The sequence below is a fragment of the Lonchura striata genome, chromosome 2, assembly GCF_050655825.1.
Source record: "Lonchura striata isolate lonStrDom1 chromosome 2, ASM5065582v1, whole genome shotgun sequence".
Taxonomy (NCBI): domain Eukaryota; kingdom Metazoa; phylum Chordata; class Aves; order Passeriformes; family Estrildidae; genus Lonchura; species Lonchura striata.
Window position 1 is genome coordinate 53372271 of NC_140704.1, and position 14693 is coordinate 53386963.

The 14693-nt window shown below is 38.5% G+C and overlaps 1 long non-coding RNA gene across 1 annotated transcript; it reads right to left on the bottom strand.

The window, feature by feature from the left end:
* Nucleotides 1-617: 617 nt before the first annotated feature.
* Nucleotides 618-11928, bottom strand: LOC146768250 (uncharacterized). Its single transcript, XR_014952388.1, has 3 exons — nucleotides 3620-11928; nucleotides 3376-3410; nucleotides 618-1044 (listed from the first exon to the last, which is right to left on the bottom strand). It is a non-coding gene; the product is annotated as an uncharacterized LOC146768250 (long non-coding RNA).
* Between the last annotated feature and the right edge of the window lie 2765 nt (nucleotides 11929-14693).

The window sequence follows — 14693 nt, forward strand, 5'->3', positions numbered from 1 at the left end:
CTGCCATTTAAGTTGACAACCCAGAATGTTTGCTAAGCAGCTTTTTCTTAGCTCCTAACTCTTTCATACTAACAGTTACCTCCCTGTTATCACAAAAGTATTTGCATATACACTGGTAAAACAGTACTATACTAATATATGTGCCTTTTTTTTCCCCCCAATAAATAACAAGTTTGTGCCTCTGCATGCAGGAGTGGGAAACAGATTTCCTGTATTTCTAGAATTTTTATGATCTCAAAAAGTTGAACTGAAAAATTGAAGCATTAAGCTTTTCCCACAAGCAAGAAATGAACCTGTGTATCCTAACTGGGACTATCAATTTTTTAGAATACTCAACTTTGAGATTTTTTCATTTAAAATATGAACTCTCCAATATTGTCAAATGGATAATAGTTTTAAATTTTAAAATACCTTCAAATATAAATTTGAAAGTTTTGATAAAATGTTTTTAAGTTAATTTTTTAACTAGAAGATTGATCAAATCTTATACATAAATTGAGGTTCTAGTGTAGATTCAGTTACAGGGAACTACGCTTTCAGATAACTTCAACAGCAAATCCCACAAAATTTTGAAGTTACTATTTCTAGTATGCTTCTATCAACTCAAAACTGCCAGAGACTTTTTTATATTTTATTGGTGCACAATTTTTAAACCTGCAGTCAATTTTTGTATTTTGTACATAAAACACATTTTAAATGTGGCATCCCTTACCTCATTCTGAAGGTACAAAAAAAGAAAGTAGTATTTCATTTTCTCAGAAAAATAGTCACATTCATTTTTAGCACATTTCAGTTTTAGCAAGAGTCCCATCAGAGACTTATGGGGGTCCTTCTGCAGAGTTTTCCTGGAGGCACGTGTTAGACTCATTATCTTGTACCTCCCTTGTGATCCTGGTGAGACTAACATGGGAGTGGAAACTTCAAGCAGCATTTCCCACAGAAACTGGCTAGCAGGTGAAGACAGTCTGATGCTTCTAGCACAGGAATACAATGTAAGAAAGGAAACAAGCTGGTAACTTGCAGCCCATGATGATTATAAGGGACCTGGAAATTTGGATAGCTTTGACTTTTAAAAGCAAGAAAAAAAAATCAGCATGAAGACTGTAGATTACTTTATTCCACTGTTCAATATTTCTATTCATATTTAATCAACAAAAGAAGCGAGACACCAAAATAGAAGGTTTTTTTCTTTAACTGTGATTCAGAAGGGGCTTGGAAAAGTAATCTATATGAGGGCAAAGGTATATTACTTTCTTCATTTAACATATACATTTTGCAAAATCAAGTTGCAACTTTTGGTTGCCTTTTATGATTTTTATTTATTACCTTCTGAGCAATTCCTTTCAAGAAAAAAGTTTTATGAAAACACTCTGGCAGGAATACCAGAATATGTTTTTGGATCTCTAAGGAGACTTTGTCTCATGATTCATCCTGCACAATCTGATTCCAAATGATTGCTTTTTATGTTCAAATACTTTCGTATGTAAGCAGGAATTCATGCACTCATGGCATGGGAAAAATGTGGTAAATCCTATTCCAATGCACACATAGAACCTGTCATGTTTAACTCCAAGGATTTTTAAACAGCCCAAAGAAAAACACAAATAAAGTGAAATGCAAATAAAGCTAATTTTAAAAGTAGAAAGAAAAAAATGTGTTCCCCGCATATCTTCCTGAAATGTTTCACCAAATTAATGTTTGTTACAGATTACTTAAATATAGGCTTTCATGGTGCTATTGGCAAAAATGACCAGCACTTTATTTTCACATTCACCCTTTTCACATTCACATTTCCCTACATTCACCAATTCTCAAAATCTTTCTGTAATAAGCAAAGAAATTTTATTTCAGAAAGATAAAAAAAATTACAGTGAACTACATCATTATGGCTAAACTTAAAATCTGTGAGACTCAGTTCTGAAACTTAATGGTTCTGAGAGTCATCTCCAGCACTGAAGCCACTGGGTTCTTTAACTGCAGGTGGCAAAGTATGTGGGTTCACCAGAACCAGGGCACACAGCAGGCTCCCCCTCTAAACAGAGTGGATGCCCATGGAGGACACACTCTGCCAGGGCACCTCTAGACCTCTCACTGACCAAGACCAGTGTGCTGCCATTGCAGCCAGCAAAAGGAGGAATTTGCTCTCCACCCCAGCTTCCTTTTCTGCAGCAGAAACAGGTTTCTTCAGAAACTCATCCAGCTACTGAGCCTTACCCCTTGTTCCTTCACCTGTTCATCTAAAATTGCCTGAAATTTCCCTAATAATTTAATAAGATTAGAGTATTTTTACTCAAAGAGCTATTAAATTTGGCTTTCATCCCATCTCAAGGCTTGTTTTTGCCACAAGGCCTACCAAACACTGCCAGACAGTAATGCTCAGCCAAGAAGATAGATTCACTGGTTGATAGCTGTTCTTCTGTAAATGAGCTCATCCTATCACTATCCAACTCTACCAATTTCTTCACTCACATGTTGTTTCTTGTAATTCATCTATGTTTTAATCTTCTGGAAGCACAGTAAACTCTTTTCAATATCTTGGCATTATCTCTATGAGAATCCTAGCTCCAAAAAATGGGTCAAGGGTGCTCCTGCAATGTAAACCCTTACTTTGTTCTCCACAAGTTACTCTTCTATTATAATACAAAACAATAACTGATGCCATTATAATCAAATCTTAGCACTTCTCTTTGTTGTCTTTAAATATGTTCTCATAGACTCATCACTGATAGGTATTTTGATTTTTGTTTGCTAGTTCTTAAACTTTTAATCTGATGATAGAGAAATAATTTTCCTTCCAGATGACTGGGCTCCACAAGGCATTTAAGTGCACAGAACCACCATAGGTCTGGAAAGGATCCTAAGAGTTCCCCTAGTCCCTTATCCAGTCCACAGCCCACCCTCTAATCCACAGTAGCTCCAAAAGTCCATTACTGACAGATGTTCATCCAGCACAGGTGTGAGAACTCATCAAATATGCCTATGAACAACATAAATTTTCCAGTAGTCTACAGAAACTTACCAGCATCCCTACTGTTAGAAAGGTTTTCCAAACATCTAATCTGTTCAATATAAGCTCATTATTTCTACTATATGGCCAAGCTAAAAAAAGAATTCCTGGCAGTTTACATCAGTCTTCCAAATACTTTAAGGCTTTCGTCATATCTTTACTCCATCTCCCCTACTTTAGTTTAAACAGGTCCAAATTAAGGCAACAGTCCATCACCAGAACACCTCAAGTCATCTGACTGTTGCCTGTAGGATCCTACAGGATGTTGCCAAAAGCTTTCTCCACAACCAATGGAGCCACTGCCACCAGCCACAGCTGAGCCCACCAGCAGCAACAGCAGAGCCTCTGGGACAACATATTTAATTTACCTGAGAAGGAGAAAAATGCTGCAGCCCAACAGCACCTGTAAGAGAGCAATAAGGATATGTGAAGAAACAGCTCTGCAGACCCAAAGTTCAGTGAGGAAGAGGAGAAAGAAGTGCTCCAGGCATCACAGCAGAGATTCCTCTGTAGGACAGCACAGGAGAGGATGGGACAGGAGGGCAAGTTTCTTGCCTTCCATTTCCAAACAGCTCTTGGTACCTGAGGGCAGGAGAGGGACAAGGTTCTTACCTTCCACTTCCAAATGGCTCTTTGTACTCAAAGGGAGGAGAGTGTCCTCTACCTCCACAAAGTGCCTCTTCCTCCAGGTCCTCTTCCTCAAGGTTTTCTTTGCACAGCCAACCCACCCTTTTTATCATATTTACATTAATTACCCACAGTTGTGGCCCATTAAGGGCAAGATTGTTACTCTTCTTTTGTAATTAGTACACCTCTGTCTTATCAGGGGCCAGGTTGCCTGTTAAGGTCATTAGAGCTCATCTAGTATTTTCTGAGTTTCTTCTTTTCAGTTTCCTAGCCGCTTTCCATCAATAAGGGGCAAATCTGTGAAAAAGTATTTTTTTATTTAGGAAAGATTTTCTTAAGTATATCTTACCCTTTAGCCAAGGGGAAGCATCAAAGTAATTTTATATTTGCATAGTAAACATAAACTTGGCACATGTGCTGTACAGTAGATTTGCTTCCTGTGAGGCCATCTGATATATTGGGGTTGAAGTCAGACAGCCAGGTAGGTTTGACATATTTTGTCACAAAAAAAATCTAAGATTGTCTAGACAAAGATGCTATTTTTGGCTCAGAACCAGTGTTTGCCTGCAGATCTTTGAGGTATAGCAGAATAGTCTGGTATTACATCAATGTGTATTTGTGTCCAAGCATGTGTCAGCAGTGTCCTGGCTTCCTGAGCTTTGTTAACGAAATTGGAGCCAATTGACAAAGGAAAATGATTACTCACCTTTATCTAATATTCATTAGATCACATTTTGAATACTCCCAGTTTTGGTTCCCAGTGTAAGAGTTAGTATACTGGAGTGAGTTGAGTGAAGGCCAACAAATGGTCAGGCCTGGCACTCCTGCTCTGTGAGCAGAAGCTGCAAGAGGGTTGTTCAACCTACAGACAACATTACTTTTGAACATCTTACAGCAGTCTGTCCATATCCACAGGGAAGTTAGCAAGAATGCCAATACCTCTTATGTTGAGGCATTGTACATGAATAAGAAACAACAGTCCCAGACTAAAAGAGAAGTTCCAACTGGAACAAATTGTCCAAGGATCGCTGTGAGGACAGCAAAGCACTGGGACAGGCTGCCTAGGAAGTTGAGGAGTTTTTGCCATGGAGGTTTTAAAGACCTGACCCAACAAAGCCCTGAGCAACCTGGTCTAAATGCTGAATTCACTATTAACTCTGAGTGGGATGTTAGAGCACACGCCTATCTGAGATCACTTCCAGCCTGAGAGATGCCATGGAAGGCCATCTTCCAAATTCTCTCATGATTACCTTTGAGTAATGTGAGCCACTGAATATATTCCCATTTTCTCAAGGAAGGTCTAAGTGCAGAACAAATCCATGAAAAGTATTAAAAATTATAATGTAGGAAAATATGCAACAATTCGGACTGCAAAATGATAATTGTGAATGGAATTGGTAACAGGATGTTTTGATTGCTAGTGGGAATGCTTAAGATTGTGACTTAGAAAATCTCTAGCTCTTTTGGTCCAAGTCTTACAGTTTTGGTCTTCAGTTCACATAGTCCATATTTTAATTTTAAAGGGCTGTATCTGATTAGCCCATTATGCACTTTTCTTTATTCTGAAATGTTTAATAATAAATGAGGAAGCTGCAGGTCAGAATAATTAGTCTTTTTGACTCTGTGTGTGTGTGCATTAACATTACTGAATGATCTGTTACTGCTTAATTAAGCCCACACCATACATTTTTGCATTGATTAGGTACCATGCAGGTGCCCCAAGTTCAGCTATTCAAAGTTATGGCAGACATCTAAGTCAGACGTTACTGCCACTGCTCCTACATATTAGCAAATGCCCCATATAAATCAGGCAAGGATTTTTCCAATTAAAAAGAGTAGGCATTAGAGGTTTTGCTGGAAAAGTGCCATACACTTGATGAAATTCATCAAGCTAAATACTCTTTTTTATTTGCCTTGAAACATAGCAGGGAGCCTTTCTGCATAGGACATTGGCTGGTACACAACAAACCTATTGAAGAGACAAAAGTCATGACTGTAGGCAAAGTGATTACATGGACTCTCTTACGGAAGGACAGACTTCTGCTGGAAGGTTATGTACCCATAGCTTCCATTTCACTCAGAAACCAATTTGTGTTGATAGATGGTGTACGTTTTCCACAAACACTGGAAGTGGGTTTCATGTCAAGTAGCTTTAGACACTTGCAACATGTATGGGATATATCAGAGCTGCTCTGTTAGATTCCCTTTATTGTCAGCAGGGAGAAGTAGGTACCAAGAAAATGATTCACCTGACCTGCCTTAGACATCTGCTAAAGGACGAGATGACTCATACTTGAGTAAAATGTATTACCTTCCATTGACAGGAAAAGAAGTTCAGTCAAGTAGCCTGACTGCAAGTAAATCCAACACAAGAAAACAACACTGATCCATAAATCTGGGACCAACAGCAGTTTTGTAATAAAGGGGACAATGAACCTCATTCCTACAGAAGAGCCACATTTTCAGTGTACCTGCTTCAGACATTATTAAAACAAACCCAGATAAATGAAGTATTACAGTGCTATGACCAAAACTACAAGTCATACAAGTTTGAAAATCAAACTTTTTCATATATTGGAGGGTTTTTTACATTAATAAAGCCATGGGAGATGAGAATGATAGTTTCTTTTTCAGAATCTTTCTATATCTGAACCATATTACATTTAGCTTTATGTATCTGAACCTTTATTTGGCCACTAACCGGTACAGTTCCTTCTGAGTATCATAAAGAATAACTTGCAGCAAGTAGCAAAAAAGAAAAACTTCTTTGGAACTCCTGTGGTTTCCCTCTGGGAGGGTAAAGTTTCTCCCAGTCTGAAATCTATAGGGTACCACTCTAACCAACAAAGAGTTCACAATCAGCTCACCACAAGTCTTTCTGTTTCTATTATTTCATCATGATAGATAACAATTTCCTGGAGCCTCTTTTGAGGAATTATGTGATTTGGTGAAAATATGACTAAATCTACCTCCTTTTGTCTTTCAGTTTTTTTCAAATGAAAAAAAATCTCAGTTTTTTTCTCAGATGACTGCAGAAGGAAGTTAAAACCTTGACTGGGAGAAAGTGCTCAGCCAGAATCAAAAGAAACACAGACAGAAGTCCCAGAGCTGCCCTGGTGGCCTGTAAGGCAGCCAGGCAGTCTCCCAGCCCCAGAGATCAGCATCATGCCTTGCCTAAGCCCTCTGTCCTCCCCCCGTAGTGCTCAGCTCTGCGGCAATTCCAGCTGCCCAGAGTGACTCTGAGTCATCACAGTTTCAGCACCACATAATCCTGAAAGGGATGTGAACAGAATAAGTTGAGGCTGCAGGGGGAAGTGCACACACGCCAAAAGAAAGGGGAAGCCAAAATGGTAGGGACACAGTAAGTGTGGTCACCAAACAAAAACATGACACATCCAGAAAGTTGAGGAAAGGAGAAATTGTCCTGGGTGCCTCCACAGTAGCAATGCAGAGCCCTCAGTGTGACAGAAGGAGCACAACATTCACATGAAGAGGTCATCACCTTTCTCACCATGGAGAAGAGTAACAAGAGAGGACAAACTTTCATCTAAAGGGAGGTGAAAGCTTTCTAGCAGGTGATGATGATAGCCATTCAGAAAACTGCAGGCTCATTTAGAAAAGCTACAGGAAGTTTTTCAATAATTTATGCTGGATCTTCTTAATAAAGAGAAGTGAAGCTTATTTTTGAACATTGTAATCACAGAAAATGGTGAAGAGTCCTCTTCTTTCTCAAAAATCAAGTAAAGGAGAAAAAACTACCATGCTGTTTTTTCATAACTTAGCACATGGGCACCAAAAAACAATTCATCTCTGAAGGTAATTTTGACCTGAGTAGTTGATCACCATACTGAGGATGTAGTCACACATCCTCACCTTACTGCAGCAGGGCCAAGTAAAGACACTGCCAGCCCTGCCTTGTTCCCAGCTGCTTATTTGCACTATTTTTTGGGTTACTGACTTGTGGACCTGCGGCCATAACTATTCAGTCAAGTGCTCTCTGCTTCAATAAAAGCAAGTCAGATAAGCTAATACATCATAAATATAAGGTCTTCTCTAGACTAAGCTGTTGCAACTCACTGGGTCCTGAGGTGATCAATCACCTAAGCAGTCACACCAGCACTGCCAGGGATTTCGAACCTTAGCTACCTCTGGCCAAGGACTGTTTCTCAATGGAGAATGGAGACCAGCCCTTTGCCCCTCATGATGCTGAATTCAAATATCTCCATGCTTTTCCCTGACAACTCTCCAACTTTCTCCCTACGAACTCTGCCTTTAAGTCATGCTAATTTTTTTTTTCTCTGATTTTTCTGCTGCTTTGGCCTTCTTTAGTGTTTCTGCTGTCTTCAGCCTGTCTCCTTCCCTGGTAGCTTGTCCCACAATGTCCAGTCTCTCTCCAGGAGAGGTCTGCTCCCACCTGATTCAGATCCCTGCAGCTGCTGTGCATTTTGACTCATAGTTCCCAGTGCTTTAGTTGTCTGCTGAGTAAAGGAGCTTAAATCCTTTTTGGCAGGGTAGCAAAGTTCTTTGGGAAAACAGTAAATCAGCTGGTTCTCACTCTGCATTGAAACTAGGCACAGAGAACTGCAATAAGATAGAAATTTCAGTAACTCTCCAGTCCAGGAGGTAAGGTGAGCTGGCTTTTGGAAAGGAAGAATGAGAAATGTGCATAGGTACTCCTTGCCTTTAGAATCTTACCCATTCTTCTCTATGGACTCACTCCCCAGTGATTGATGGGTGATCTGAAGGAAAACAGACTACTTCTGCTCTCTGCTCTGAGCTGCCCTTTCCTTATGTCTGAAGTAAATCCTTTTTGTGGCTGACAGACCAAGCCTTGCTGGCACTGTTCATCCTGAGCCTGCTGTTGTGGGACCAGCCTTAACAGGATGCCCTCAGCTCCCACTACTACAGTATGTACCTTTAATGTCAGTCTCTGGCTCATGATTTCACTTCCAAATGAGATACACAGTAAAATTTGAAGTGGCAAAGAGATATATAACCTCACAGATGTGCATACTGTTAATTAGTACAGCTGATTTCTCCCCAGAATATTCCTACACTTCTTTTTTGCTACATATATCTTGGTTGGTATGGTTTAACTAGGAAAACTTGCTTGTAAATGCAGCAGAAATCATCAATAGTTCTCTTTTCTTCCCACTTTCTGACTTGTATCTCATTATGTCAGTCTGTGTCTAATATAAGAAGGTCCACAATTGTATTGCATTTGTGTGAAGTTGCTGAAAGCTTCTCCATTTCTGGGAAAGAATTCCATTAGTAATAAACTAAATTAAACTAAATTGGTAATAAACTAAAATAATTTCCCCAAGCCAACTTTCACCCATGATGGTAACTGATGAGTAATCTCTCTCCATGTTTTTATCTCCAGCCACAATCCTTTTGCTGTATTTTTGTTCTTCTGTCCAGCCAACAGGGGAAGTGATAAAGTGGCTTTGGTGGGCACATTTCTTATCCTCTCTTGAAAACACAGACAGATTAAACATAGTGGAAAATATAACAAACAGCATCAAATGTATGGCTGAGAGGGAGCCAGCACATGAGGTGTTTTCTTCTTTCAACTTTTGCTATCCCAAGCCTACTATAAGAAGAACTTGCTCCTCCAGGAACTGCCCTAAACCATGGAAAATGAGTGGCCACATTGGTAAGGCTGCAAGAGTTTCTCCTAGACTCTATTCCTGTTTGGAAAAGGAGTAGTACTGCTTTTCAATCTGAAAGGGAGAGCTGGAGTAAAAGGGAAGCTGGCTCTTAGCTAAACTGATTGGTGTGAGTGGGTACCTACCTGAGTGACATCTCCCATAATGACCTCACTTCTAGCAATTCATTTCTGATGGAAATCTGCAAAAATACAGCCATGTCTGATGACGTCTGGCATCAGATGCTCAGTCCTTCAGCACGTACATTGTCCTCCGGTAGATACCTCCAGGGCAGAATGGTCTGCATAGACCATACCCCCATTGTGTTGTTGGGATCAGTGTTTCTAGTAGTTCTCAGTCTAAAGAAGAAGCCTGGTTAAGAGTCAGCATTAGATTGTATAGAGCATTTACCACTGGCCAAGTCTACTATTTGTTTCTTTCCTGCTAGGTGGAATTGTCCTCCCACCTTCCACCCACTTTCTTCATGCAATGCTATCATCATTACAAGCTTCACATTAATTAATTCACTTTTGTAACACACCTGATTTTCCTTCCAGTACTCACATCTAGTGAAATGTTTCTCATATGGACCTTCACTGGCCTTAACCTGACAGCAAAAAATCCAGATAAGCACATAACAACTTGGCATGCTTTACATCACCTTTCAACCTCTAAATTTGGCTAGATATCTTTATCTACTGTGTGAATCTCTTCTCGGGACATTAATATTGTGAACACAGCCACGGTACATAACAGTTAAGAACATCTGCATTGACATAGTCTTGTGTTAAAGTGTTCACAGTGCTTGGCTTCTGCTGGTGCACATGCCAGTTTACCAGGGCAGGAGGCTCCATGCTTGAAAAATCCCAGGCTGCAATCTTCCAGGAACAAGCTGTTGGATGCATATGTATCTTTTGCTAGTGGTACCTGACTGCTGGCTTGAAACTGCCTTTGATAAGCATAAAGCAGAATGCAAGCAAGAGACAGAGCTTCTGAGTGCTGCTAATCTTTTAGCAGCCTGCAAGACATCTCCTCAAATCAGTATTGGATGTGTGCTGCATCGGGAAAATAAGCATCACCACACACTGGGCACTTTAAACACCATGCAGCATCTATTCTGTAGAGTATATATCACTCATGAGAAACATACCATTTCATACAAGCTCCAGATGTGATTTATATGATCACTGGCAGGTAGAATCCTTCCTTCCAAGATTCAAGTTGCTATTACAGATCTTTACATGGAAATGAAAATTAATAAGATGTTAGCATCAAGATCTTGACAAGATAAAAATAATGTTTGATCCTAGATTCAGCTTTAATAACAGGTGGCTCTGGATACGCAAGATGAGGACTCAGTGTTCAAATTAACAAAATATGCTGTAGAAGAAACGAGCACTAAGTAGGCATTTAGTTGCTTTAAAATTGTTTTCAAAGAGCAGTTAACAAATCCATATCATTACATAATTAGAAGGCTGTGTTGAATGGCTCTCTAAAGAGTCTTTTCTGAGCATAATCTCATGTCACAATCATGTCTGCCTTGAAAGAGAGAATAGCAAACTTTTTTACTACATTTTCAAGCAATCCTGCCCAAATGAGGACTTGCTATAAGCTTTTCAAAGAATTAAAATGATAAAGTAATTTTCTAAAATAAATAGTAGCTCAATGGCCTTACATAGGAAGGTTGACTGGTTGACTGCATGGATATTGTCATGTATTATATACGAGTAAAGAAGCAATTAAAATGAGCACATTAAGTGAAAGGCTATTTAGATTTAATTTTTTTCTTTATATCACTAAGGACTTACACTGAAGAAAAATAAATTTAGGAGAGCATTTCCCAGTGGAAATGTATCTAGGTGCTGCAATGGATACCTGGGGAGACTAGAATCTCTCTATCACTAGAAGTATTTAGCCATCAATTACCCTTGCTGGCCAAGGAAAGAACAAGATAATCTGTCAACACCCCTTCCAGCCCTAATGTCCATCATAATATGATCACTGCATTAGCAGTAAGCACAACTTGCTGCTATTTGCAAAATGCATCTCTGTTTCATAAAGCAGTACAGCTTAGGAAAAACAGTTTTTAATTTAAGAACTCATGTTTCAATTTCATATTCTAATCAGAAATTCAAAGTCAAGACTGATATCATGCAATCTAGAGAAATTTTATCTTCCACAATCCAGCATAATGTCAATGGTTTATTTATCTGAATGTCAATATAATTTCCTTAATTAAAATCACTCAAATGCTTTCAATAGATACCTTTTTTAATAATCAACAAATGATTTCTGTTTTAAGCTAGCAGTTTCCATAAAAAATTTCAGGCATGATTTACCAGTCAGTGTGGTCCAGGGACTATGCAACTCTCTGGGTTGGAATTTGAGATGGTTTTTTAGACATAAGCCATTCCATGTCAGCAGATCTCAGTGCCCAGTAAATTAAACTGGTCTGTTATTATTCCTTGTATAAATGTAATCTCTGTCTTGCATAGTCATAGACTTGGGTTTCAGCTGATGCCTATAAGTGTAAATATAAGAAAGTCAACACTGAAAAAACAAAATATACAATGCAAAGAATAGTCACATGTTGAGTTTCACTACATCAAGTACAATAATGTCCAAGTAATATGTCTCATCATTTCTCCTGAAATGATGAGACATAAATTCCCATAAATTCCACGCTAAGGAAGTACTACTCACATGAAGAGATTATAACAAACATCCTATATTTGCCTTCAGATTGGAATGTTTTTTGCCATCCATACATACCATCTTTAAAAAACATTATTCAGTATCTTAATAGCTATTTTTAGAATGACACATCAAGAATAGTCACCCACTGAAAGTATAAACAATAGATGTGGGAGAAATGCATTTCGATACCCAGGCTCATGAAGGAAATGTCCATCCTCACAAGCTGGCTAAGTATACAGTGGTCTTTAGGAACACTATACACAGCAGCTGGTGGTGCCAGGGCTCATCTGAGGATCTGTTGCAATAAGCCAGAGCAATTATCCACAACATGAGAGAGCTTTGTTGAAGAGCTGAGGCTATGAAAGGTGTCTTCCTCAGAGGAACAACCTACAGATTGAAAGCTGCATTCCATATAACATTACTGCTTCTCTTGGAAACCTGAAATGCTAGCCAGCGAGACTAAGTTATACTTTGACTACAGCTCCTCCTCCTGAGCCCTGGCTCCTCTGGCCTTCTCATCCACCACATTTCCTTATAGATATATAAATGATTCCAGTATAGAATTACCTTGTTCCCAAAACCCCAGTCTCTTTTGTTACCCTTCTTGGAAACTATTATTGTTGACACAAAACTCTTTGTTCACTAAAGGTTTCTCACTAAAGAACAGGTTGAATCACCCCAAAGTGGGGCCCACAAGCAAGTTGGCGTGAAAAAGACAATCACTGAAATAGAACCTTAGATGAATGCAGAAACAAGATAGCTTGATGCCATGGCTGAAGCCACAGATGTGGGGATTTACTCAACCAACCTTTTTCTTTGCTAAGTCTTGCATGCAGTTTAGTCACAAGGCCTGCAGTAAGCTTACATTTCCCACTAAACTTCAGTTTTGGTGTGCATTTCCTATTAGCCTGATTGTGCCTTAATAAAACTGAAAGAGATTAGAGGAAATTTGGGTTGATTATCTCATTGTTCCAAAATGGCTTTCATTGAGTCCTCAGCAGATTCCAGTACCTTGTTAGGACACGTAGGAACTTCTGTAAACTTAAGATTATAATAAGAGAGGGTGAAATACTGTAGAATGACAGAATGAAAAATAGAAAAGAAGCCTAGCAATGGCTGCCACAAGCAATGGTAAAGAAGACTCTTAGAAGAACCAAACATTATTCTATATTATGTTTTTCTTCTTTTATATTTTAATCTCTCCCTCCCTGCTCCTGCCCTGCTTTCATTCTCCACAAAACAAGATGTAGAAAAAGACAGTTCAAAGAAGCCTGTTGTTTAAGAATATGTATCCTTTGGATAGAAGAGGAAGAAGAATATGCAAAACCCCCTCAATTATTTATACCTTTGCAAAATCAGATGTGAATGTACTTCCACATTTTTTCAATTATAATCTCCTTTACAACACAATTCCTTTCATTGAAATACAGATCAAAATAGTTTTGTATCAGATGGGATCCTGAAAATAAATATAATTTGTAGATATTTTGTAAATTTTCAAAAACTGAAATAATGCACAGCATTTAAATAAAAACACCCTAAAAACTACTTGTGCTATCATAAAATAAGATATCATAAAATAAGTGTGTATACCTGAGAATACCAGGGTATAATCCATCAAAGGAGAATAATCCTCTGTTGTGTTATAAACACAAATCAAGGGAGTATAAGAGCTATGTGATGTCACAGTTTTGTATTGAAACATAACTGTTAGCACCAGGATAGATTTTGCTTTCAAGATACAGATGTGTGTTGCATTGCCCCTGGGTGAGCTCATTACATGCCAGGTCGGCTCTGGTTTGGCTTGCGATGGATTTCAGCAGGCAGCTTTCTAACTCTATGAGGGCAATGATGTGCACAGCTTGCTCCAGCATGAAATCTTTCAACAGGAGAAATTTCCTGGGTTGATAAAGACTGTAGCTCTCCCCAGGAAAATTGTCTGCTTGCTCAGCCTGCATGTCTTCCACTGGTAGAAAAATTTTCATAAAAATTTTTACAAAGCATAAAATGCTAGATGCTGTGATGTGAGTTACAGTTTGGAACCCAAACTAATTGAAGTCAGGGATCCAAACTGAATCTCTTCTTTAGAATTTGAATTTTAAAAAGTTTTATCTTGATATAAGTCAAATACACTATAATATTTGCAACTATATAGCACACAGTAACATAGACAAATAAGGAATGTGAAGTAGTAATATCTACTTTAAGTAGATTTGGATTCTGAGGTATTAAAGCTGATTTTACCCTCTTTAGGAGAGATCAAAAATGCAGCAACTGAACATAATTATTTATTAACTATCCCAAGCATCTGACAATGTGCATGTATTACAAAGATTAGGATCCCTTTAGATTCTAATCATCTACAATACTGAAAGACCATTATGCAGTCTTTTCCTTCTAGAAAAAGGTACCTAGTTGGAAGATGAATGGTCTAACTTTTCCTACATGAAATTTCCCTTCTGGGCTTTGATGTAGGCATCAACTTCCTCTCCTACAGGTTGTCAGGGTAGAAGAAAGGACAGGAAAAAAAGACATGAGATGAGAAGCATTTAACTTTAATCCATCTGAAATAAATTGGACATTGAAAATCTTGACCCAAAGTGATATGTAATATGCATAACAAGGAAATAAGTATTCTTATACTTCATAAAGAAAAATTGTCATTTCTCACAGTTGTTATTGTTTCATGATTCTTCAGACTGAGAGGGAAGGAA